At 42.5% G+C, this 26,793-nt stretch overlaps 1 protein-coding gene across 6 annotated transcripts in view; it reads left to right on the forward strand.

Annotated features, from left to right (window-relative positions):
• LOC124136774 (muscarinic acetylcholine receptor M2-like) overlaps nt 1-26,793 on the forward strand; it is a 264,939-nt gene that overhangs the window by 211,733 nt on the left and 26,413 nt on the right. For 3 of the 6 annotated variants that reach the window (XM_046502800.2, XM_046502798.2, XM_046502801.2), the window contains one exon: nt 10,700-10,777. The gene's annotated coding sequence lies outside the window, so the exon portion shown is untranslated. Of the gene's footprint in view, nt 1-4,129; nt 4,725-10,699; nt 10,778-26,793 lie in introns of those variants that run through there. The other 3 variants (XM_046502802.2, XM_046502799.2, XM_048380527.1) reach the window with 3 other exon arrangements.

Genomic DNA, 26,793 nt, shown 5'->3' on the forward strand with positions numbered 1-26,793 from the left:
TTTCGAATAAAAATATCACATTTCAAAGTTAATAATTATATGACTCAGGAGCGATAAAGATATGATCCAGCACATTCCCACGAACAACTTTTTTTTGGAGATTAAGCCATAATTCGCAAGTGCCATTGCTTATGTCAATAACATGTATAAGCGTTGAAAAGAACAGCAAGCGCTCGTCGTTAATCATAACAACGCTTGTTTCGTACGTAATTTCAAAGGTTTCCACTGATTTCGTAATTGGCTGGGGAATTTCTTAATTTTCCAGTGAATTCAAAAAAAGGTCCCGGGCCTTTGTTTGGATGTATATTGTTGTCGAAGATTCTGAAACGTTTCTCAGACTTGGATTTTTCATAATGTATATGTAGCAAATCAAGATACAACGCTACCTGTAGCTGGCAGACGAAGACTTTCATGGGGTTTCATTAGTCTCCTAGTCAGAATGAGTGTTTAGTTCCAATCGATAGTGTGTGTCCATTTAATCATTCAAATGAAGTAACGTAATCAGGCAGATACCAATGACGTAATTGTTGTTTCATTTTATTATTTATTAGTCCGCAGTGCAAACAAATCGTATTGAGTGGACACAGTTGTGATAGTTGATCATCAATTAAAACAGGCTCACACCAAATGGCGGAATTGTTATTTCATTCTAATCGTCAGCTGAACAAACACATTGTGTCGGAAAGGAGACAAACAACCGACTATACACATTGAACTCACGATAAGGTTGTGTGTCATGCAAGCTGGTCTGTCAGTTCATTCGTAGATTTCAGCCCTTTTACAACGGCCAGTTATCTTCAAAATTAGGTTAGAAATATGTATTGAGGTGTTTCAACAAATATATGCTAATTTATACTAACGGAATGTAAAGTAGACACAATTTATGGATAAGAACTTCTTTAATACTGTAATGGCGACGTTGGGTATAGATCCTTATACCGTTGTCAAGCGTTGTCCAGTCTTTCTTGACAACGGTATAAGGATCTATACCTAAACGTCACCTTTACAGTATTAAAGAGGTTTTATCCATAAATTGTGTCTACTTTGTCATCCGTCAACTAATGCCAATCAAACAATTTAACGGAATGTAGTCAAAATGTATGTAATTTCTAAATATATAGTGAATCAAGACACGTGATGAAATCAGAGCCTTTCGGGAATTGAATCCATGGACTCTGGGAAACAGGAGACATCGGTACAAATGATGTTTTGACGTCAGATCAAATTAACTGCTAAATACTAGTAGTCAGCATGCCGTGTTAACACGACAAGTGCAGTTTGAGATGTGATGGTGAGCACACACTCCATGACTGACTGTTCGTCATGCTGTCTGTTTCTGAGGAGTGGATGAGTGAGTGAGTATGGAGAGAATGGAAGGAACTAACAGTTCTTTGTTCTCGCGCTCCTCCTAAACTCTAGTTTCTTCTAAAATAATCATTGTTAATAACTGCGAGTTTACTGTAGTACCAATGAAAACATCCGAACAAATGACATCATGTACGGTCACTGAAGTTCCTGAGTGTGAAAAAATATCGCTATCTTCCTATATTATATTTAAGGACACATTTGCAGATGCTGACGTTTGTCCATGGGAGCTATATTTCCATAAAAGGCAACAGATGAAAGCGTGATCCCTCCTTTAATACTGGCATTTGCTAAAACACATTTTGTGTAGATGTTCAGCTGTTACCATCTACATTAGCGTCCTGTTCATCAAGTCCCTTTGTGGAGTGAAGTCTGCAGTAAATCCACATCAATCAACAAGGATTCAATATTTTCTTCAACTCGTCACAAAGTATGTATATTTCATTCCTCATCTCTCCAGCACTTGGCATCGGGGCGTCAAACACACCTTTGCAAATGTCAATTTCATTAGTGAATTGGTGGTCATATGTGAAAATACTGCTAAAGTAAGCTTTGCGAATGATGGTGTAAATAATTGATGTTGTTGCCTTGTATGAATAGGCCTGAATGAAGTAAGAGGACGGTTATTTCCTAGGACTGTAGGATGCACGCCATCTATCGAACAAAGTCACAAACAACGATCAGATTCACATGTCTGTGTACCCGTTTGTCCCCCGAGGCACGCTGTAACAGAACTGTAGGCAGGGTGGTTGCTATAAGGCTATGACTGGTATTATTAAATAGCGTGGGGAATACATGAGGTGAACGTGAAGGGGCCAGAGAAATGCGTTATGGAACTACCTGTAGTAGGTTTGCTATATGACGGTGAGTGGTACCTTACACGGGACGGAGGACTTGACAAGGGCGTGAAGGTGACCATAGGATTTTGTTTGTTGTTTAACGCCGCACTCAGAAATATTCCAGCTTCATGACGGCTGTCGGTAAATAATCGAGTCTGGACAAGACAATCCAGTGATTGACATCGTGAGCATCTATCTACTCAGTATTTAGTTTAAACATATTTTATTCTCTTGAAAAGGATTGGGCACAAGTGATCAGAACTTAGGCCGCCCTCTCCCAATCTCCCAATCCTGCCTATCTACTTAATTGGTATACGATGACATGCTTCAACTAAGTCAGCGAGCCTGACCACCCGATCCCGTTAGTCGCCTCTTTCGTCAAGCATGGGTTGCTGAAGACCTATTCTCTACCCGGATCTTCACGGGTCGTGACTTTTGTAAGAAGTGGTACTATATACCGGGAAATACTTGGGTGGAGGGGATGGGGTGTGTGTGGAGGGGCTGGGGTGGCTGGTACGTAAAGGTGGATATAGGAATGCATCAAAGAGTTAGACAATGTCAACCGGCAATACGGTTGGGTAGTTCTAACACATGTATGTTGCCGCCAAAACAAATGCAAAATCAGGGCAAATATTGGACGCGAACCTATGACAATAGAATCCTGCATACCTAAGGGACGCAACTCTTCAAACGACTTCTCACCCAGTGCCCCGAAAGGCATAGTACTCGTCTACACAACGGTTAATGGTATTGTATACCAGTATATCCACTTTGGGTGCACGTACAGATGCGTTGTGTGTAGATGAAATGCAAGCATCAAGGAGAAAGTGTGTAGATAGAATGCAAGCATCAAGGAGAAAGTGTGTAGATAGAATGCAAGCATCAAGGAGAAAGTGTGTAGATAGAATGCAAGCATCAAGGAGAAAGTGTGTAGATACAATACAAGAATCAAGGAGAAAGTGTGTAGATAGAATGCAAGCATCAAGGAGAAAGTGTGTAGATAGAATGCAAGCATCAAGGAGAAAGTGTGTAGATAGAATGCAAGCATCAAGGAGAAAGTGTGTAGATAGAATGCAAGCATCAAGGAGAAAGTGTGTAGATAGAATGCAAGCATCAAGGAGAAAATGCAGTAGGTCTCCACCGCAGGATGGAACTATGTACCGAGAGGGATGATTTGGATGCCACAGTAATGACGGGGTGACAGCACGAAGGCTCTACATAGTGTACATCGGCTGTACGGCAGTAGTAACGTGAAGACGCTGTATCCCGGCTACAGAGCAGGGGACCTGGCCTGAAACACTCTTGATGAGCAGGATGATAGCAGAATTGTCCTAAAAAGCTCTTCAGCACTGAATGTTGCTCCTTGTTAAGGAACCAAGAGAACAGCGGGATGAAGGAGGTTCGCGTGGTGAATTTTCGTATCTTTAGACTGGAGAAATGATGTACTAAAGACCATTATGAGTGTGGTGTTACAGAAATGGTCGTACACGGGAGCACAGCGTACAACCTGCCGTGTACAGTGTCTGTGGTGGAGACATTTGCAGATTGCAGCTTCGTGCCAGTCCAGCTGTACTTTTACTGTCAAAGAACATAGCTGAAAAGCATGCAAATACGTTACAGTGACGATGCACATTCTGCTGCTAACAGCGCATGCTCTGTAGACATGTCCCCGCACATTGCATTTCAGTTAATGGTCAGATCACTCCTCACACCAAGTTATTCACACCAAATACAACGGGAGAGAATCCTTCATTCAGAGAGAAAACGCGAATACAATAAGCTTGTAATTCCCGTCTCCGACCATATCTCATTCCCCACCCTGTCTGAAATAAATGAGAGCTACAGTGTACCCGGCAGAACGCTGCTGCTAATATGGGCGCTGGAACTGCCAGATCGATCGCTCTAGCGTGATTATACCGACCAAGATTAGATTAACTATTAATAAGGGATTACTCCGGCGATATCGGAGCATGTCGCTCTGTTTCCAGGCTAACAGGATGACTGAAGGATCGTTCTTCCGCTAGCCTCACTTCAGTAAACGGCCGCCTATGCTCCTCTTCTCACTCAGCATGTATGGAAGCGGCGACCGTCAGTATCGTGTCCGCAGCTCAGAGACTCACTGAAGAGGTCGGCGCCGTTCCACGGCCAGCTAGCGGCGAACAGAAACGATCACTCACAGGTGGCTATCGGCGGACATCCACGGAGAAACCCTAGCTCTGTGTTTGTCTCTCCACGTGGAGACGGCAGTAGGAAGGTGCTGTCCGTGGGTGTTTTCCTTTCAGGAATGTTACAGCACTTATCGAGTGATTCCCGCTACCTGTGTGTGTCTACATCCCAGACTGCGTGATTCAGATCCACCGTGTCGCCCGCCGTCCTCGCCGATACAACAATCTCGTGGATACTCTTCTACAGGTGCTTCATGCTTGCGTCGATAGGACATCTATATATTTCCGGATGAATGAAAATGATTTCAGTGTCTCTGGACGGGGAACGCGCTCTTCCAATATTGATGCCTGCAAGGTAGGAAAATCTGGGGGCGCAACGTGATTTGCTCTAAGTAATGTAAATATCCATGCAACCTGTTGTTCTTAGCATTTCTAATTTGTGAAGCTGCTAGTGACCGACCCAGTGTACGTACCACTGTTCAATGGATGTGGCGTGTAGTGGGTGCATAGGCAGATAGGAAGTTTTAACTGTTTTTAACAGAGTCTGAGAAAGACGAAGCCTTTTGATAATTCCTTATTATATACTCTAAATGAGGGAATGTCTTCTAGAAAGTATCCTACCAATCATTGTTTGTCTTGACTGTTTATCGGATGCATCCACACGTGAGAACTGTACAACTTTATGTATATTTAAAACAGTTACCTATAGTGTTACACATACCGTATATCTCATGCTGGATGCTATAGTGTTACACATACCGTATATCTCATGCTTGATGCTATAGTGTTACACATACCGTATATCTCATGCTGGATGCTATAGTGTTACACATACCGTATATCTCATGCTGGATGCTATAGTGTTACACATACCGTATATCTCATGCTGGATGCTATAGTGTTACACATACCGTATATCTCATGCTGGATGCTATAGTGTTACACATACCGTATATCTCATGCTGGATGCTATAGTGTTACACATACCGTATATCTCATGCTGGATGCTATAGTGTTACACATACCGTATATCTCATGCTTGATGCTATAGTGTGGGGCTATTTTAACTCTTACCTACATTGTTACTGAACAGTAGATGCTTATATCGCTTCACGACAAGACTGTTTGTAGCGTTTAACATTATCGCTACACATCAGCAGTAGCTCATATTCCTGATGATATGGTAATAATATCTGTAACCCATACCTAGATTGATAACCATACGGTAGCAGCGTATATCGCTTGTAGACATGGTGACAATATTTGTAGAGTTTAGCTACGCTATTATACAAACTGTTGAAGCCTATATCGGTCTTCATGGCAGCAATAATTCCGGCGCTTACCAACATTGAAATAGATGTGACAGGGATACCATCGTTGCTCTCCCAGCAGCGTGTCATCATAGGTCTACAGTACAACATCTGTAACATTCAGTGCCTGGTTCTATTACTCATGTGACACAGTCACTAAATAGAGCTGTGACTGCGTTAACAATTTATTTCCCAGGATCAGCCCATAAAAATACAGTCAACATCTACAAAGTGTCGATACCGCTTACGCTTGAAAGCAATAAGGGTGATATTCCAGTTAACACACACAGTAAAATCGGTGTTAGAAGCTGCAACAATTGGGATATTTCCCTATTAAGTATGCCAGGAATCACCCGATGCTGTGCAGATACAAACGCCGACACACAATACGTACCAGGCCTGCAGTCGCGGCCTATTGAGTATAGATTATCAGGCTCTCTGCAGCATAAAGTATAATTACTTTGGTCAGATTCGTCGGGTTATGACTAGGCCCCGCTACGTTGTATTGCATAGTGCTCAAAGGCGTTTGTTGTGCTGGAACTGTTTTAAAGAGATGCGCCTAAATGATATTTGTGTATTGATGGGGATAAAGCTACCTCGATATGCAGAGCATGGTTTGAACTGGGCTGAAGAAATGGGAATCATTCGTCATAAATACAGAGTCTGTGTTCTGGAATACAGATTTTAGCAATGTGTATTCTATACCTGATTCATGTGTCCATTGCGTATTGAGATAACGACACACGAAGTACGTCCGTTCGGGTATAATGTGTACTGGGGAAATATTGAGCAAAACAATGCCAGTGTTGCCATAAGGTTTGTGACAAAAACGATGTACCATATATCCCTTGTTGTTTAGCAGTTGAACGATTGACTTGCCCTTGCATGTGTTTGTGACGGGTGCTACCGACGGGGCAGGATACGCTCTCCTTTTCGGGAACACCTGGCATCAACCCTATTTAATAGTGATTCATAAACACATGCGTATAATATAGCCGGAATCGTGCAATCGGCTGTTTTCAGCATAGATTTCTTATGAATATGGAAATGGTTTTGTTGCTTTTATTAGGATTATGGAAAGCGATTTGTCGCCTTAATTACTTTCATTAACTTAACCACAAAGCATTCATTGGCGGAACATATATTGTGAACATGGAGCTACTGCCGACAAAGCGGCTTCATTTAAATGTTAAATCTATGAATGTGTGAATCTATTAATGAGTAAAGGGCTTGCTTGTGTGATGATAAATGTTGAATCTGATTTGAAACTCATCCTCCTTAATGTGTCAATATTGACTGTATTGATTTCCACGATGCAAACACAGATACTGAACCGATTATCAACACGCTATCAACAGAGCCAAGTGAACCGATTGTCGACATGCTATGAACAGTGCGAATGAATAGTGAGAGAAGTAATGTGTTCCGTATATTCTTACGGAATTTGAACCCTTTGCACTGGTCAACCTTAGCTTGTGGTCAGATGCATATTCACCTGATATATTCTAGTGACAACTGCACTTTCAGTAGCATCGATTACAACAGATAGTTCAAGCGGAACGTGATGAGGGTTCAGCGAACCGTATGGGTATTATTGATGAACTGCAGAATATAACAGTAAGTTATCCGAGCACGTCATGGAGATGTTGTCAGTGCAATAATGACATAGTTATCAGCTACTAGTGATCAACTCAATGCGGATGTGACTAATTAGTGTCTGCTTACGTCGGCTTTGATGTTATGCAAATGGATAGCCAGCATACATCAATCATGATTAATTTTTCATTCATTTCGTTGTTTGATACCAGTCTATTGTTAAAGCATACTACTTTTTCAATTTTCCTTTGTCATTGATGACGGTATGGATGACACATAGCGGTGATCTTCACATAGCCACAATCATGTAATTGAAATGTTTATATATTTTTTATGAAATGGAAAACACCGCATCAAATTGCAGCAAATTAATGTGTCAAAAAATAAAATATTAGATTTTTTCATGGACTGTCTTTCTAATATTTGAACAAAAGCAAGTCTTTTCTAGGTCAAGTTTGTAGGAGGCAATAAAAAAACCAAACACTTTGAGTCACAGCATTGTTTGTTTTTAAATTTTTCCAAATCTGCTTCCTGTAACACCTTCAATTCCCTTGATTTTAGCATTAGCAATACTATTTTAATTTCAAACTCTGTAAGGGGTGGAAAGAGAAATAAGTAAGTTGTAGGTCGTTTGAACGTGTCTGATAACGTTCATAACAATGTTTAACGTTTCCGTAACACTTACATTATCAATTGCAGGCCGGTATAACGAGCCTTGGTGTTATTCTCACCATTCACCGTCAACGCCAAGGTATCGTGTGAGCTTGACCGATGCTCAGACAATGGATGGTCTAGGCTGGAGGTCCTTGTGTGCTTTCAAAACAAAATTAATGAAAACAATTTATATGATTTGTTTTCTGAATAGTGAATGTGAAGTGCAAGATGTGCTGCAAAGTATAATATTTTACCCTTTCAATATGTTGTCTTTAGTCATTCAAATTTAAATGCTTCATCAGGAGACGGGTTTACTTCTCACCTGCCTGTGTGGTGATGGTAAAATGTTCACACCTTGCGGACGACGTACGGACGAGTGCATGATAAACATTTCCTTTCACTTCGTGACAATTAAATATAGTTAAAAAGGTCACGCGTCCAACGAAAGAAAAGCAACAATGTATCTATGGTAAATGATACCTCTATCACGTGTTACAACTCTCCAGCCACACGTTTCCTTTCGACTCTTTTTACAGAAACTCGATTGTGAATCACAACAATGCTCTGAGGGATGCAGTTACCAATTTCATTGTGAGCATCTCTTGGTTTTTACTATAAAATAATACACAGCAAGATCAGAAGCCAGACTCATTATTGAAGTAGCGTGTCGTTGGATTGCATTTTCGCATTTAATTATTCCACTATGGTGGATCATCTACCCATGGTGGGTTTTATAGGTTCTACGGTATTCATACAATGTACCTGTCACTAATTGCATAATTATCCTCCGACTTCTCCCAGCTTGTTGAAGTGATTAGAAATCAAAATTTCGTTGTTTAGATTGTGACCCTCTTGAGACATGGGGTCATTAACCGTAGCCTCGTGTCACGTGGAACCTTTGGCAATGTGAAGATGGAGGATGGTATTAGCAGACTCCGACACGAAGGGCATTCCTACTGTGGTGCAATGCCAAATCGCCTCTTCATCCCAGTCTGTATAATTTTCAGTCCCAAAAGGAATTGTAATCTGTAGGCTTGGTATAAATGAGGAATAAATTCTGTTACAAAATGCCATAGAAGACTTATGTCAACTCTGTGCGTGCTATGTATATCGACAATGGTTTGTCAGCTAGCAATGTGATACATGTTCAGTAATTCTATAATTTTACTCCGGCGTTTCACTTAAATTATTCCATGTTTGTCGTAAGAGGCGACTAACGGGTTCGGGTGGTCAAGCTCGCTGACTTAGTTGAAGCATGTCATCTTATCCCAGTTGCGTGGATCGATGCTCATGATGTCAATCACTGGATTATCTGGACCAGACTCGATTACGTACAGATCGCCGTCATATAGATGGAACATTGCATAATAGTGCAGCGTTACAACGAACAAACAAAACACTTAAATTATTCGGGAGCTGATATAGTACAAAGGCTCGTCATTAACCTCGAATTCATTTGATGTTTGTTTTGTTCGTCTGTTGTTTAATGTCACACTCAGCAGTATTCCAGCTATATGACGGTGGTCTGTAAATAGTCGAATCCATCTGAAGTATTTACCTCGAACCACTATACATGTATAACGCGTTGTTAAACGATGAATTTATTACAAAAGTGGGAATTTTAGTCTGAAACTTTTCATGAGAACAGTGGCAAATTCAGTTTCTTAAAATGTGAAAATACCATTATTGAAATGTTGTATTGTCCGGGAAAATATCTTACTAAGACGTGACTTGATCTGCTTGCATTGAAGGAGGCAAGTTTTCCAACAATCGTCACGTTCAGCCAGTACTTCTTGAATTATATATTTACATTTTCATATAACGGACAAAATAATTTCCATATACCAAATTCAGAGTGATTATGGGACATTGACTACTGTTTAGCTATGTTGCTATCTTAGGAAGCAGCTGGGGAAACAGGGTCCATAATTAGCTTTCAATACGGATCCCCAGAACTGTGCATGCTTATTTTGAAAGCCCTGCTACGTGGATATGTATTGTTCCTGCTCATCCAATTAAAGCCATGCATGAATGCCATTTAATATCTGTTTAATACACGTACATACAAATGTAATAGAATTCACGTCGTTATGACAAATACAACAACAAATGTATGTATTAATTAAAAATAATAGCGACAAAACCCATATCGTCATCATAGGAAGTACGTACGAAAATCCATTGCACCATTCGGACTGTATCACAAGAATGTGACATACGAATCACCATCAAACACGGACGACAACAGGTGTCTGGGTCGAGGTGAGTGTATCCTGCATCACCGTGGCACCCTTCGCGCAAGCAAGGAGATACGCATAACGCACCAGGTGTCTGGGTCGAGGTGAGTGTATCCTGCATCACCGTGGCACCCTTCGCGCAAGCAAGGAGATACGCATGGCGCACCAGGTGTCTGGGTCGAGGTGGGCGTATCCTGCGTCACCGTGACATCCTTCGCGCAAGCAAGGAGATACGCATAACGCACCAGGTGTCTGGGTCGAGGTGGGTGTATCCTGCGTCACCGTGACATCCTTCGCGCAAGCAAGGAGATACGCATGGCGCACCAGGTGTGTCAAAAGTTTTTGCCCACGCAACACAGATGTTACAATGCATTTAACGCCATTCTTTTTTTTGGCCTGTATAGTGATTGTCGATTTTAAAAGCATCGAGCTGCCAGCCTTCCGAATGTGTAAATGTACGCATGTTATGACGTTTGATGTCCAGGTATTTGGTGTGACATCCGGGTGTATATCCTCTATTTTGATATCTGCAGATGGTGCGCGCTCCCTAGCGGTGATGGAGTATTCTACCGGTGCGGTTCCCCAGCCATTGTCAGCGTGCTTTCTTGCAGGTAGGTCAGTCTGGGAAACGTTTTAACACAACGAACTTGATGAGGCATGTGATTGATGAAGATGCGTGTAGCACTATACACTCCACTTGGTTCCTCTCTGTCTACATCAAGTTGTGTTGTGACCTTGCCTGGAAAAAATACATTTATGTGCACCATGCACCATGAAACACGTACTTGGTATTTTCGAATGAACTTAAAGCCATTGATTTCAAAGGATGGATTGTCTGAACGTTTAAGAATGTTCTGTACGCCTTCACAATGCATTTAATATATCATACACGATATAACTGCAGTACGCTTTAGTTGGTCTGGTGAATGGAAACTTTCAGTGAAATCATTTGCTTCAGAGCATTCCCGGCGTGCGATGTAACTAGGTTTTCACAGTAACTGCAATAGTTTGTTGCCTTAGGGAAGAAAACATAATATAACTGGTGGGGTATAGTTACATTCTGGCGTCCCAAAACCCTGAATACACAACCGCTTGGTGTCTTAAGTGTTTCCTAATGGCGAGGGCTTAATGTAGGCGCTGACAGAACATATCACAGTGCAAACTTCATTCTAAGTTTTCATTTCTTCGTTGAAGGGGTAGTTATGGCCACGAAGCTAATTTTGGTGAAAGGACGTGTTGTGCACATGGTGGTATGTTCAAGTGTCATCAGTTCCTGTGAAACAGCTCATGAACGTTATATGTGTGCATGTGGTACATGGTTACTCAATGTGGGAACTGTACACATTACACTATTCCATGTGATACATCCACGCTACAAGCTGTTTACGTTGCAGATACAGTAAACTATTCGTTATAACCATAGTTCGTTATAAGCATATACATATGCATATACAGTAAACCTCGGTTATAACGAACTCAAAGGGACTTCTAATTTTAGTTCGTTATAACCGTAGTTCGTTATAAGCATATATACAGCATAACTACAGCAAATAGTCGGGACCAAAAAGTAAGTTCGTTATATCCGTCAGTTCGTTATAAGCGAGTTCGTTATAACCGTAGTTGACTGTATATAGCATATATATAGTAAATGACCGGGACAAAAATTAAGTTATATTCGTCAGCTCGTTATAAGCGTGATCATAATAAGCGTAATTTACTGTATATGATTTTGGTTCTTATTTCTTTGGTGATTGGGCGGTTTGGGTGGGGCATTTGGGGTACCCCCGAGGTGTAGGCGTTCGATCGTCACGCCGAAGGCTCGGGTTCGATTCCCCGCATGGTTTCAATATGTGAAACGCATTTCTTGTGTCCCCGCCGTGATGTTTCTGGGACAATACGCGGTGTTGTTGTGTATTGTGTATTGTGTCCATTGTTTGGCCGACTCCCTTTATGAAAGTTAACTTTAGCAATCCATATCTTCCGCTGTGATGATGACATGTAGGAGGGGCTGTGTTCTTTCATCACACTCAAATCAAGTTCGATTCACTCTTTCTTCTGTTGTATACGATACCGTCTTCCTGGATATAAATTAAATTAAGAATTTGTATTTTCTAATTAACAACTGCTCAAATGAATTTAGGGCATGATTGATCTGATAAAAGAATATCTTGAAAGAGACAGGTCTTGAGTGTCTTTTCAAAGTTTCCATAGCATAAGATGAAGCACCACTGCAATTCGTAATATAATGACGAATATAAAACTTCTTCTAGAGTATAATATGCCTCATACCTAAATGGTATACGATACTACTTTCTTCCTACCTTCTTATATAGTACTGTGGATACTTACTATATACAGCCCTCGTACATAGCTATTATGAAAACACTCCTTTCTCTTCCTGTATTAGGTACGTCCCCTCTCATATAGGACACCCGCTCTTCCATTGTTTGGGGGACCTCATTCGCCTACTGTTTTACCAAGCACTTCATTGTCTACACCACAATGTACTTCTTTCTTCCAAGGTATAAGATACTGTCTTCTTGTATTGCATAAAACGCCCTTCTTCTACAGTATAATATTCCGTCGTCTACAGCATTGAATAACTCCTTCGTCTGATATAGAATATAACACATTCGCCTATGGTATACGATAACCCCTTCCTCTAATATACAAGATAACTCCGCGTATGACATAAGATAATCCTTGGTCTGTAGTACAAGGTAACCCCTTGGTCTAATATAAACGATAACCCCTTCCTATATTGTTTTAAACATAAGTAACCCCTTGGTCTATAGTATCAAAACCCATTCCATTTTAAAGATAACTCCGTCTATTGTATAAGATAACCCTTAGTCTATAGTGTACTCCGTCTATTGTATAAGATAACCCTTAGTCTATAGTGTACTCCGTCTATTGTATAAGATAACCCTTAGTCTATAGTGTACTTCGTCTATTGTATAAGATAACCCTTAGTCTATAGTGTACTCCGTCTATTGTATAAGATAACCCTTAGTCTATAGTGTACTCCGTCTATTGTATATGATAACCCTAAGTCTATAGTGTACTCCGTCTATTGTATAAGATAACCCTTAGTCTATAGTGTACTCCGTCTATTGTATAAGATAACCCTTAGTCTATAGTGTACTTCGTCTCTTGTATAAGGTAACCCATAGTCTATAGTGTACTTCGTCTATTATATGAGATAACCCTAAGTCTATAGTGTACTTCGTCTATTGTATAAGATAACCCTTGGTCTATAGTGTACTTCGTCTATTGTATAAGATAACCCTTAGTCTATAGTGTACTTCGTCTATTGTATAATATATCTCTCTGTCTATTGTTTACGATACCCCATTCTCCTTTAGTATAAGACAATGAAATAACTCCTTAGTCTAAAGTATAACATAACCCATTCATCATTTACTTAAGAAAACTCCATTGCCAATCGTTTAAGATACCCCTTCTCCCTTGATATAAGATAACCCCTTCGCCTTATGTATAGAATAACTTCTTCGTCAGCAGTATAAGATAACCCCTTCGCCTTATGTATAGAATAACTTCTTCGTCAGCAGTATAAGATAACCCCTTCGCCTTATGTATAGAATAACTTATTCGTCAGCAGTATAAGATAACCCCTTCGCCTTATGTATAGAATAACTTCTTCGTCAGCAGTATAAGATAACCCCTTCGCCTTATGTATAGAATAACTTATTCGTCAGCAGTATAAGATAACCCCTTCGCCTTATGTATAGAATAACTTATTCGTCAGCAGTATAAGATAACCCCTTCGCCTTATGTATAGAATAACTTCTTCGTCAGCAGTATAAGATAACCCCTTCGCCTTATGTATAGAATAACTTCTTCGTCAGCAGTATAAGATAACCCCTTCGCCTTATGTATAGAATAACTTATTCGTCAGCAGTATAAGATAACCCCTTCGCCTTATGTATAGAATAACTTCTTCGTCAGCAGTATAAGATAACCCCTTCGCCTTATGTATAGAATAACTTCTTCGTCAGCAGTATAAGATAACCCCTTCGCCTTATGTATAGAATAACTTATTCGTCAGCAGTATAAGATAACCCCTTCGCCTTATGTATAGAATAACTTATTCGTCAGCAGTATAAGATAACCCTTCGTCTGAAGTATAACATAACCCATTCGTCTATAGCATAAGATAACGCTATTATCAATGGTTTATGACACCCACTTCTTCTTTAGAATAAGTTAATTCATTCGTCTAGAGAATTGGATAACCCCTTCCACAATAGCATAAAATAACCCCGTGTGAAAGAGTTTAATATACCCCCTTCTCCTTTATGATCAGATAACCCCTTCGGCTAAAGTATAATATAACTCCTTCTTCAGTATAAGATACCCCCTCCAACTTTATATAAGGTAACCCCTTCTGTTACAGTAATTAGGATGACCCCTTCGTCTAAAGTATGTCAACCTCTTTTCCATGGTATACGATAATTTCTTCTATAGTATAAGATAACCGCTTCGTCAAATGTATAACATGACCCCTTATTCTATGGTATACTATGACCTTCGTCTGTACAGTCCCTTCTCCTATCCTTTACCGTGTAATATAACCCATTCGCCAGAATGTGCCCCAATCGTAGATGAACTGTTAAATGCATCTTTGTCAAATCGTATATTATACATCCTTCATCTATAATAGAATGTTGTCTTCCCTCTTGATATAGGATACCCATCAAAGCTCGTTCTAGTTGTCTCCCTTATATGTGCCAGGATATAGATCCACTTCTAGTAATGTGGAATGTCAGATACACCCCACAATCACTTCGTGCCGTGTCAGCACTTTACCCTTGTTCGGTGGTTAGGCAAAAGGGTTTTGGTTCAAAGTGTGATTAAACCGAACAAAGTGTACTGATATTAATCGACCTTCAATATTTGAAGTCACATGTTTAAATTTCCTTAACGCCCCCATTCACGACAGCTCCATTCACACCACGACTTGGCTGGATGTTATCAAACTTCACTGCTGCACATATCAAGATAAGAACAGAACACATACAAACAATATATCAGGGAACAATTACCAACTGTGTTCCTGTTTTTAAGTGGACTTTTTCATAGTGATATTTATTTTATCAGTGTAACCAAGGAAGCGGTATTCCTACCTTCTATGTGCCATTTATGGCTTGACTAAAACGGTGACTTTCGGAACCATGACTCTCTTTTACTGAGGAGTAACCCCGTGCCACGGATTACTATACACGGGCGACGGTCTATGGTAGTATTTCACGATTGAAAGAATGAACGCAAACATGTTGAAATAGAACTCTCCCTAGACTCAGTGTGTGTACGGAAGCTACGATATTGCTATTTTCTACATTTCACAGGTATGTATGTACATGGTATGTTTGTCCAAACGTCATAGTCGAGCAATTCGAGTGCAGTTACTCAGCTCTCCATGAGATCAATAGACGCCAGCACTCAGTAATGAAATATTGATGCGCCAATTTGTCACGCTTCGAACACTTATTTAAATGTAACTTGACAGAGGGCAATTTTCTCTTTTCCGACAGTAGATAATGTATGTTTTGTGTAAAATTGGCGTAGTTAACTCGGGTCAATTGCCGATCGTTAAGCACGTGTTTAACTGATGCAAAATTAAGACAAATCGGTACTCAGAACCACATGAATCTCGATTTGTCTTCCAACAAGAATTCGAAACCTATTTAATGGCCTCCCATTCTTGGTGTGAAGTCCTCTTACCATCAAGGACATTCACGCCCGTGAAGCTTGTGAATAGATGAAGTGAAGCCCCTACTGAACTTGTATACGTCTTGACGTGATAGTTTTACTTTACATTATTGTTACAAAAATAGAAACAACATTTAGCATGCATCAGTTGACGCTGACTGACGGGATGACTTGACAACGCATTGTGTAGGCGGATGCTGTGATATGTAATATGTCGACATGAGCGACAACGGAACAAATGACGGATAGAAACCTTTGAATACCTGTAACACATGATGCCAATGGTTTCTTGTGCTTGGTTGTCAGATCATCCCTTCGTATGTCTTGTATGATAACATCTTGATGCTGGTTGGTAGTCACAAATAATTGACATCCCTCTCCCTCTACTGGCTGACACGAACACTCTCTTTCTACCCCCCCCCCCCCCCCCCCCCCCTCTCCCTCCCCCTCTCTTTCCACCGCTCTCTCCGTTCTCTTACTCTTTGTCTCTCTCCCTCTCTCTGTTCCGTGCTCTTTTTATCTCTCGAACTCGGTCGCTCTCTCTCAATCTTTACTCACTCACTTTCCATCTCCACCCTCCCTTCTCTTATTCTCTCTCTCTCTCTCTCTCTCTCTCTCTCTCTCTCTCTCTGTTTCGTGCTCTTCTCTATCTCTCGGTCGCTCACTCTCTCAATTCTCTCTCACTCCCTCACTTTCCATCTCCACCCTCCTTTCTCTTATTTTTTTTTCTCTCTCTCTCTGTTTCGCTCTCTCTCTCTCTCATTCCTCTCTCACTCCCTCACTTTCCATCTCCACCTTCCTTCTCTCGCTCTTTCTCTCTTCGTTCTCTCTAGCTCCCGCTGGCTCTCTCCCTCTCTCTCGTTCGTGCTCCCTCGCTCTCTATCTCTAGGTCGCTTTCTCTCTCAATCCTCTCTCACTCCCTCACTTCTCTCTCTCTCTGTTCTCTCTCTTTCGCTCTTTCCCTATCTCTCTTTATCTCTCTCCCACACTTTATTTCTCTCGGCCGCTCTCTCTCACTGTTTCCCTCTCTTACTCCCCCTCTCTCTCCTCTCCCCCACCACCTCCATAGTTAGTACAAGTTATGCACCACACTACTTAATACGTATTGCTGATTGTGTACCAGCACCATACCTACACCGCTAGACACACGGGAATACAGTCTATATACTGCGCCACATGTGCTGTTCATGTCTAGGTCACGTGGGGTACTTACTTAATCCCGTCAGTGACTCCCGGAACAGGTTACTCAGTTTGTTCGCATTAAGAATTCATGGCATATCAAGAAAAATTCTGTAAGTGACTGTCCACTTGTTAGTTTTTGTAAGCTTAATTACACACCTGCCATTGAAATGAGCTTGTAGCACGCTTACCACTCTCAATACCGGTAGTCACTTTACGTTTCATTTCCCTCATGTGTGTATGTCGGCTTAATTGCACTGATCACACCGCGGGGACTAAGAGTAACATTGTGTCAATCTTTATCCCACCCCCTCACACCGACCCCCTTCTCTCTCTCTCTCTCTCTCTCTCTCTCTCTCTCTCTCTCTCTCTCTCTCTCTCTCTCTCTCTCGCGGGGGCTGGGAATAACATTGTGTCAATCTTTATCCCACCCCCTCACCAAACCCCCTTCTCTCTCTCTCTCTCTCTCTCTCTCTCTCTATCTCTCTCTCTCTCTCTCTCTCTCTCTCTCGCGGGGGCTGGGAGTAACATTGTGTCAATCTTTATCCCACCCCCTCACCAAACCTCCTTCTCTCTCTCTCTCTCTCTCTCTCTCTCTCTCTCTCTCTCTCTCTCTCTCTCTCTCTCTCTCTCTCTCTCGCGGGGGCTGGGAATAACAGTGTGTCAATCTTTATCATCATACAACCAACTTTTCTATGTATGTCAAACCATTTAAACTTTCTTCTTTATTTTTATTTTATGGGCGTAGAGCGTTGGTTAGTCTGTTGCTCCATATGCCCTCCACCCCCTTACCCACCCCCTTCTCTCTCTCTCTCTCTCTCTCTCACTCTCTCTGTGTCTCTCTCTCTCTCACGGGGGCTGGGGGTAACATTGTGTCAGTAATTTTTCTCTTATGGGCGTAGAGCGTTGTGTAGTTTGTTGCTTCATACGCTTGCTGTAGGGATCAGTCCTTCGGACATTTTCACACACGGATTCAAAGTAGTGTATGCATTTGCTTGAATTGGCGCATTGATTCTCATTGCTTCTCATTGCGCTTATGATATCGAATCATGACAATCGCATTCCTTACTGGTAAATGCTGGCACTTCACAAAATGTCAAACCCATTTCGATTTCGCCTTGTATGTCTGCGTCTTCTTGTTACCCGGTATGACGTATGGAATCCAAGCATCAAGAACAACGTGAATGTAGGTATAAAGACGGATTGGTGAAGCCCAGGTTTAAAAAGAGCTTCCATTCCACTTGTTCCTGGGGCGGTCGGGTAGCCTAGTGGTTAAAGCGTTCGCTCGTCATGCCGAAGACCCGGGTTCGATTACGGCATGGGTACAATGTGTGAAGCCCATTTCTGGTGTCCCCCGCCGTGATATTGCTGGAATATTGCTAAAAGCGGCGTAAAACCATACTCAATCGCAATCACCACTTGTTCCTCAGTTGGTGTGAATATTAAACGTCAGCGCCGGAAAATTAATCAGTCTCGATTATCTGCCCAAACAGATTCTATTGTTCGTAAAAGGCAAAATAGCGTTGAACACCGCCATATTTTGCACAAAAACGTGTTTTTTTCCTGCCTGTCGCCGCACAGCAGTACTCCTGCCACACGGCGGCCTGAAACAATGGAGCCTAAACCAGACAATCAAGTGACCCGAGAGCACATTTACTGATTTGTTGAAACTTATGCCTACCACGAATATCCCGTAACATCCCGAATCGGAAACTTTCGAAATTCGTGATGATTCGGCCAATAATGTAAACTTTCGTGGCTAATCGGGTTGAAAAATGAGAAGAATACCAGGAACAGGTTAAGAAACATGTACGAATAAAAAGATTCATGTACGGATCATGCACGAATTGTACGAATAACCTACGACTAAGTTACGAATATGCCGAATGTTGTTCTTACTTAATTCTTACATGATTCGTAGTTGATTCGGGACATTCGTGGCTGTTTCGGGATGTTTTCGGGTTGAGGACAAGAAATTTGGGAGCCACGAATCGCTGAGAATAGCCAAGAATTCAAAAGAATCGATTACGAAGCTGTTACGGAACATAAGAATTAAAGACGAATGGATTACGATACAGCCACGAAATTGCAATTCGGGGACCTTTCCACGAACATCACCTTGTAGATGTGTTCACGGGCATGTAATTGTATTAGATCAACATGACTGATTTCAACATTTGGAAAATTTTCTTCTACGTGGTGTTTGCCTGATGTGAACGATCAAGTCACATATCCACAGCCGTCAGCGAGCGACGACTTAGATAGGTAATTGAAGCGTCGGGCGTCGAGAAAACAGACTACAGGGTATTTTGAAAATTTAGAAGGGGTTATTCTAATCTTAACGAGGCTACACTTGGTGATACGGCAAACACACGATAAGCCTCATCAAGTAGACCTTGAAGTAGGCAATACCAACCTGCTGTCTTGACGAAGTTATCACTATTTGCAGAGCTTTCGTGAGAGGCCGATTTGTTTCCATACAACGGTCGTCGATATTGACGACTTCCACAGAATGCTAGGATGATGGGACGTGGCGGGTCAGTTTGTAAAGAAGGCAATCTTAGCACAAAGAGGACCAGGTTTGTTTGTGCGTGTGTATGTATGTATAATGCGCGTGTGTCTGTGTCTGTATGCGTGTGTGTGTCTGTATGTAATGTGTGTATGTTTGTGTGTGTGTCTTAGAGTATGCTTACCAGTTCATGCATCCAGACAATTCTTCCCCTAATGTTATCAGTCGCTCATAAGGTTGCCCATGCTATATATAAAAGTTTGTTTGCGGGAACGATGTGTCTCTTAAAGACACACTTCACGTACCCGCCATCGTTAGCCCATGGGAGACGATGCACACTGTTTAGCTGGGACCGTGGGTGAGTGTGGGGCCGTATATTTCAGGTTATACGACATTTTCTTTGCGATTCTTTCCAGTAAGCATTCGAACCTACCCCCGGAACCTGTTAAACGATGTGTACAGTAAGCGGAACCCGTTACGTACAGACCCAAATTGCCAGGTGCGTTTATGACGTCATGATCAATGACGTCATTGCACGATTTAGGTCTTCCAATAAAAAAGCCGTGTTTCTGAAGCAATAAGTTAATTGGAATTATCTGATATTATAATAATACATATTTATCGTGGGAATAGGCAATGGGTATTCATAAGATGCACTTACATGGATATGAGCGCAGTGTGCTGTGTTCATGTTCGATTGGTCTGTTCTACAAACGGTATCTTCACTGTAAAAGCTAAACGAATCGTGAGGGTAGATCGGCGATTTTGTAGCTTCCCTCTTTGCATGATACGAATGGGAATTTCCCCGAGGCATTATCGTTTTTAAGTTTTAATAACCATCAACATCACACGAACACAATCAACAGCTTCGGACGTGTGTTGATTGCACAATCCAGACATATCACAGTAGCCATGGCAACTTTTCACAACGCCTTTCTGAGAGAAAGGTGACAACCACTATTGACGACTAGTTTCAAAACCCACGCTACACCATCTGTTGTTATCCACATCTGTGTCCATCTAAAAAATATGTTGATTGAATATTTTATTTACGACGTTTCAGTTCCGCCTTATATACGATATCGATGTTTCAAGCACAATATAGCAGCGCAATACTCAAAACGATCTGCATAATAAATGCCTGTAGTGTGCTAAAGCCATCCATACCTGCGGAACGCCCTAGTGTTAAGGCCATCCACATCTGCATAACGTCCTATCTTAAAATCAACGTTAACCCATACCTGCATAACGTCCTAGTGTTAAAGCCTTCCACACCTGCATAACGTCCTAGTGTTAATGCCAACCACACCTGCATAACGTCCTAGTGTTAAAGCCTCCAACACCTGCATAACGTCCTAGTGATAAAGCCATACACACCTGCATAAGGTCCTAGTGGTAAACCCATCCACACCTGCATAACGTCCTAGTGATAAAGCCATACACACCTGCATAACGTCCTAGTGATAAAGCCATACACACCTGCATAACGTCCTAATGATAAAGCAATACACACCTGCATAACGCCCTAGTGATAAAGCATACACACCTGCATAACGTCCTAGTGATAAAGCCATACACACCTGCATAACGTCCTAGTGATAAAGCCATACACACCTGCATAAGGTCCTAGTGATCAAGCCATACACACCTGCATAACGTCCTAGTGATAAAGCCATACACACCTGCATTATCCTAGTGATAAAGCCATACACACCTGCATAAGGTCCTAGTGATAAGGCCATACCCACCTGCATAATCCTAGTGATAAAGCCATACACACCTGCATAACGTCCTAGTTTAAAATCAACCCATACCTGCATAACGTCCTAGTGTTAATTCTTCCCAACTTGTTCAGTTTGTAATCCTTGCCTTGAGCGTAGAGTAGTGACAACCAGCTTCAGTGGCAGAGAGATAAATTATGTCATTTGATTGTGACGTCATGGATACTAAAGACTACTGTTTGTCAATATCCACGCTTGTGACTGTACGACCCGCAAGTGAGATCGTATCCATCTATTGAGCGACAGTTGCTCGGGACATGAGTTTGTCCTGTCGATCTTACAAACATATACCATTCCCCAGGATGTGCTTCGAATACTCGTCTCTTCCATGGGCAGCAGATGTCAGGCCGCTCTCGATTCCAACGGGGAACATACGCGTTATTGATGGTAGCTGACCTTCACCTTGGACTACAATCACCAAGTGTTCTCTCCACAATATTTTGGCTCAATACCTTGTAAGGTTCCTCGTGTAAATGTATTTTCCTACCTCACACAAATCTAGCTTTGCGTTTCATTTTGGAAGAGTATATGTAAATGACAATAGCTTTTCAATCTTCTTGGACGGTAACACTCTTTGTGTTTCGACTAACGCTGAACACAGATTATCTGCGTATGACCACGTCTCCCGCAAATTAAACTTGAAGCTCACCCTACATGTAGATTATGTTGATTAACAAAGCTATAACTGGCTACTCCATCTGTTAATAGTCTGTCATACCATATACAGGTGAATACCACTTCGGCACAATAAACGTGAAATATAAATCCAGTGTTGTATTTTAATAATGGATGACAATTACAGTGCATTGTTCCACGGAAGACTGAACACAGTCTCGTGTAGCATCATCCATCGGGATGACAAAAACTACGCTTTAAATTCCATTTATTACCCGAAATTTTGCTTCGTTTCCCTTGGATTGCCATATAGTGATATGTTTTGCTGACTATGCAGTTTTCTATACAATTATCGTTAATGCAAAATGAACCTGCTACCCCGGCTATGCACTTCAAATTGCTCCTGAACGTAATTGTTATGAACCACTGATGTATACTATTCTATTTTACACAAGTCAAAAGAAATATGGAGATTGAAGATTACTGAATAACCCCTATTTATTGAAATCGATATGAATAAGGTAATTATCCTCTCATGGGTGGCGGCCAGATCGTAATTGAGGTGAGCTGAAATAGGGTTTAACGTCGCGTTTAAGATTAATGCACCTTTAAAGCGACGTACAGGCACGCGCGCGCGCGACCATGCTTCGAAATTCAAGGGCAAGGTCACGTCATATCGTGACGTAACATTTCATGAACTACACTAATATTGCTCACAGTATTGAGGCTAAAAGTGGGGTCCACCGGCTGTTACGTTGCATGAATAATCTGAACGGCCGTTTTTCTTCAATAGACATTACTATTCTGTTTGGAGTAATTGGGGTTCACTGCATATGGGTTTCAGGTACCATAGCAATTGGCTATTATGTAATCTGCGGTTAATATGCGTCAGCTCATTGATATGCACGTGCACTGGGCCGTACCAAGGCTTATTGGCGCCATTATGCTGTACTTTATTGGCATGATGGAGTAGGTATAGTAACAGAGAGTTGCTCTTCAGAGCTGAGTCTTTAGTCACGTCGGGATCTCCCAGTGGTCGCCCTCATCCTTGGTCGTAGATTCATCAAAGTTATACACGACTAGGATTTGCTTTACACTGAATATTTGTCTCACAATAATGAAGTACCATAAAGGTGTGTTCACAAATCGGTGGTGGACTTCACGGGTCCTCCTCATCCACTTTGGGGTGCGGTCGGGTAGTCTAGTGGTTAAAGCGTTCGCTCGTCTCGCCAAAGACCCGGGTTCGATTCCCGACATGGGTACAATGTGTGAAGCCCATTTCTGGTGTCCCCTGCCGTGATCGTGACCTTCGCTTTGGTCGTGACTTCGTTTGTTTGTTTGTTGTTTAAAGCCACACTCAGCAATATTCCAACTATATGACGGCAGTCTGTAAATAATGGAGCCTGGAACTTACAATCCAGTGATTGATATCATGAGCATCGATCTACGCAATTGGGATACAATGGCATGCATCAACCAAGTCAGCGAGCCTGACAACCCGATCCTGTTAGTCGCCTCTTACGACAAGGTCGTGACTTTGATAAACAAAACGTCATTCAGCATTCATAATTAGCCCTTGTTCATAATTAGTGTTTGACGAGTGTTGAACGGTTTTATTCATGGCTGGTTCTATCACCGAGCGTTGAGAAGGACCCTTCCTATAGGTTGCTGATTTCAAGAATTTGATCAATTTCAAGAGAAATGTTATGCTAAGCCAATGTGAGTGATAAGCGAAATGGAGATGCAAACACCCCTTCGAAACAACGTTTTGAGGTTGCCTGGGTCCAGGATATTTATGGTAATAGAATATTATACCCTGGCATATCGAGGATGGTGCTCTAATAGCGACACCACTGTTGCTCTTTAGGCTTAATGTAATGTCCCTTCCATATGCAGCTAATAACACATTTGAAATGAATTTTCCATAATCAATCACGTTTTTAACGAGTGATGTTATTTGTAAACGGGTGATACACGCTTCTCTGTGATAAATTCGATTTAGAATGTAGTTTTTTTCAAGCAAACTATTTAACAGTGAAGCTATCCCTCTTGTGTTATGTATTTTTTATTTTTTGTGATTGATGTGGGTTGATAAACTCAGGGAGACACATTGTCAATAAACAGAAAACATTTAAAATTAATTATGTCTGACTTTTGCAGGAACAGCAGATGTTGAGTTAACTCAGTGTATCATATATCTGATTGGGATTGCATTGCAAGGAATCTGTCCAAGGAAACCTGAACATTGCCTCCCTGAACACTGGATTCAATATTTTCTTCGGCTTAGGAAATTAATCAAAGCAGTCGGCCGTATTCGCGGACAACGTGTTTTATTGTTATTGACGGACACATAAACACCCACGCACATTTATACAGGCGACTTAGGGACTTCAAGAACAAAGAAGGGTGGTGGTGGCTGGGTAAGGAGGTGGGGTAGGGGGTAGTGAGGGTGGTTATAGGGTCAGGGAGTGGGGTTGGAGTTGGTGGTGGTGGTGGGGGGGGCGGGGGGGGGGGGGGTCAGGGAGTGGAGTAGGGGGTAGTGAAGGTGTGTGTGTGTGTGGGGTGTGTGTCAGGGATAGGAGTAGGGGGTAGTGATGGTGGGTGTAGGGTCAAGGAGTGGGGTTGGGGTAGTGATGGTGGTTGTAGGGTCAGGGAGTGGGGTTGGAGTTGGTGGTGTGTGTGTGTGTGGGGGGGGGGGGGGGGTCAGGGAGTGGAGTAGGGGGTAGTGAAGGTGTGTGTGTGTGGGGGGGGGGGGGGTCAGGGATAGGAGTAGGGGGTAGTGATGGTGGGTGTAGGGTCAAGGAGTGGGGTTGGGGTAGTGAAGGTGGGTGTTGGGTCAGGGAGTAGGGGTAGTGATGGTGGGTATGGGGTCAGGGAGTAAGGTTGGGGGTAGTGAAGGTGGGCGTGGAGTCAGGGAGTAGCGTTGGGGGTAGTGATGGTGAGTGTGGGGTCAGGGAGTAGGTGTAGTGATGGTGGGTAAGGGGTCAGGTAGTTGGGTTGGGGGTAGTGATGGTGGATGTGGTGTCAGGGAGTAGGTGTAGTGATGGTGGGTAAGGGGTCAGGGAGTTGGGTTGGGGGTAGTGATGGTGGGTGTGGTGTCAGGGAGTAGGTGTAGTGATGGTGGGTAAGGGGTCAGGGAGTTGGGTTGGGGGTAGTGACGGTGGGTGTGGTGTCAGGGAGTAGGTGTAGTGATGGTGGGTAAGGGGTCAGGGAGTTGGGTTGGGGGTAGTGATGGTGGATGTGGTGTCAGGGAGTTGGTGTAGTGATGGTGGGTAAGGGGTCAGGGAGTTGGGTTGGGGGTAGTGACGGTGGGTGTGGTGTCAGGGAGTTGGTGTAGCGATGGTGGGTAAGGGGTCAGGGAGTTGGGTTGGGGGTAGTGATGGTGGATGTGGTGTCAGGGAGTAGGTGTAGTGATGGTGGGTAAGGGGTCAGGTAGTTGGGTTGGGGGTAGTGATGGTGGGTGTGGTGTCAGGGAGTAGGTGTAGTGATGGTGGGTGTGGGGTCAGGTAGTTGGGTTGGGGGTAGTGATGGTGGATGTGGGGTCAGGGAGTAGGGGGTAGTGATGGTGGGTGTGGGGTCAGGGATTTGGGTTGGGGGTAGTGATGGTGGGTGTGGGGTCAGGGAGTAGGGGGTAGTGATGGTGGGTAAGGGGTCAGGTAGTTGGGTTGGGGGTAGTGATGGTGGGTGTGGGGTCAGGGAGTTGGGTTGGGGGTAGTGATGGTGGGTGTAGGGTAAGGAGGTAGGGTTAGGGTTGGTGATTGTTGTAGTGTAGTGGGGTCAAGGAGTAGGGTTTCAAGAGATGACGGACCTGAGGCGTGTCTGAAGTGAGATAGAAGCCTTGGATCTCAGCGTGCTGAAACCTTTGTCATGCCCATTTCATTCCTGCCATGGTTTCATCTCCTTCACGAGAGATGCCTACTGGCTTCGTGTCGTGTTTGGAGTCGTTGATCATCTATAATGATATCATGCATAGTATCAACATTTTCCTTGGTGGTGGCAGTTGAAAGTCTTCCTGCAGTTGGATCATCTTCAAGGCAGCTCTCTCTCTTCATACGCCCTACAAACCCCCTTCTCTCTCTCTCTCTCTCTCTCTCTCTCTCTCTCTCTCTCTCTCTCTCTCTCTCTCTCTCTCTCTCTCTTCTCTCTTTCTCATGTCCGCATGGGTGGCTGTTTGAGTTTCTCTCATTTTGACTGTTAGTGACTTTACGTTTCATTTCCCTCATGTGTATATGTCGGCTTAATTGCACTGATCACACCGCGGGGACTAAGAGTAACATTGTGTCAATCTTTATCATCATACCACCAACCTTTCTATGTATGTCAAACCATTTAAACTTTCTTCTTTCTTTTTATTTTATGGGCGTAGAGCGTTGGTTAGTCTGTTGCTCCATATGCCCTCCACGCCATGTCCGCATGGGTGGCTGTTAGAGTTTCTCCATTTTCATCAACAGAGAATACCTTGTCACTTTGATGCCTGCAGAAATGTGCTGCCTGGTTGTGTATTTGGTTCAACTGCAGCCTGTAAGCGTGGAAAGTGTTGTACGTAAACACGCAAACTGTTGAGATGGTAGTGTACATCCCTCGTTGTTGGGCTAAGAACCTTTCAGCCGTCCCTCGTACAGTGTAAGTTTGACTTGCCGGTTCTTCCATTCATTTTTCTGTCTTTGTCATGTTGAAAACTCTCCTGTGTAAGAGATGTTTAATAGTCATGTTTCAACAGTTGCGTTCACAGAGTCCAGACAAGATACTGCAAGTCAGGACACTCACGGTTTTAGATTTCAAGTAATATTGTGAAGAGATTACGATTATT

The sequence above is a fragment of the Haliotis rufescens genome, unplaced genomic scaffold (genome assembly GCF_023055435.1).
Source record: "Haliotis rufescens isolate VD_foot unplaced genomic scaffold, xgHalRufe1.0.p SCAF_31, whole genome shotgun sequence".
Taxonomy (NCBI): domain Eukaryota; kingdom Metazoa; phylum Mollusca; class Gastropoda; order Lepetellida; family Haliotidae; genus Haliotis; species Haliotis rufescens.